Below are 252 nucleotides of genomic sequence, written 5' to 3' on the forward strand. Positions count from 1 at the left end.
TCATGACTTGTTAAATCGAGTCGTGACAAATACTAAACTAGTTAAAGTTATAAAGTTGTTAAGTTGTTTAAATAAGTTAAAATAAATAATGTGGTTTAGTTGGTGGATTTAGTTGTTGTATTAAGTCAAAACTAAACTAGTTAAAGTTGTTAAGTTGTTTAAATAAGTTAACGTAAATAATGTGGTTTTGTTGATGAATTTTGTTGTTGGAATTAAGTCAATACTAAACTATTTAAAGTTATAAAGTTGTTA

This window comes from Solanum stenotomum, chromosome 4 (assembly GCF_019186545.1).
Source record: "Solanum stenotomum isolate F172 chromosome 4, ASM1918654v1, whole genome shotgun sequence".
NCBI lineage: Eukaryota > Viridiplantae > Streptophyta > Magnoliopsida > Solanales > Solanaceae > Solanum > Solanum stenotomum.